Genomic DNA, 766 nt, shown 5'->3' on the forward strand with positions numbered 1-766 from the left:
AAATCATCTAATAATCTAATAAAAATAAACAAAAATAAGTAAAAAAAAAATATATATATATATTTTTGTTTGTTTATTTTTATTAGATTATTAGATGATTTGCGTTTAATGTTTATTCAATCATGTTACCATTTTACCCTTTCTGGTTATTTTATTTATTTATTATTTTATTTTATTTTTGTTTATTTTGTATTTGATTATTAGATTATTTATATTTAATAATGTTTGCTAAATCATGTTACCATGTTACCCATTCTAGGTATTTTATTTATTTATTATTTTATTTTATACATTATTTTTATTTTATTTCATTTTATTTTATTTTTGGTATGTATTTAATGTTTATTAAATAAATTATTTACAGTATATAAAGAAATTCATGTTTATTAAATTGCTTATGTAAAGAAATTAATGTTTATTAAAACACAAAAATTGTAAACCAATATATTTTGATATATTACTTCTGAGTTTGACAATGAACAATTTCTGAAGGGTTAAGCACCTACATGATCTGAAATTTGTTAAAAAAACGATTTTCTTATGCTCATGCTGATGGAAAATTTACTTATACTTTTAATTAGGGGATTCTTTCCCTCTCTCCCACGCAAACACTGTTCAGTTCACCTCAGTTTCTGGCCCTAATTTGTACCATATTAATGAAAAAGTACCATTTTCTTTGCACAATGAATCAGAACAAAGAAAGCTTCAGATGAAGTTCATTGTTCATCTGTCTCTCTCATTCACTCTTACTGTCTGTGTTTGCATC

This window comes from Sinocyclocheilus rhinocerous, unplaced genomic scaffold (assembly GCF_001515625.1).
Source record: "Sinocyclocheilus rhinocerous isolate Xijiao unplaced genomic scaffold, SAMN03320098_v1.1 scaffold153, whole genome shotgun sequence".
NCBI lineage: Eukaryota > Metazoa > Chordata > Actinopteri > Cypriniformes > Cyprinidae > Sinocyclocheilus > Sinocyclocheilus rhinocerous.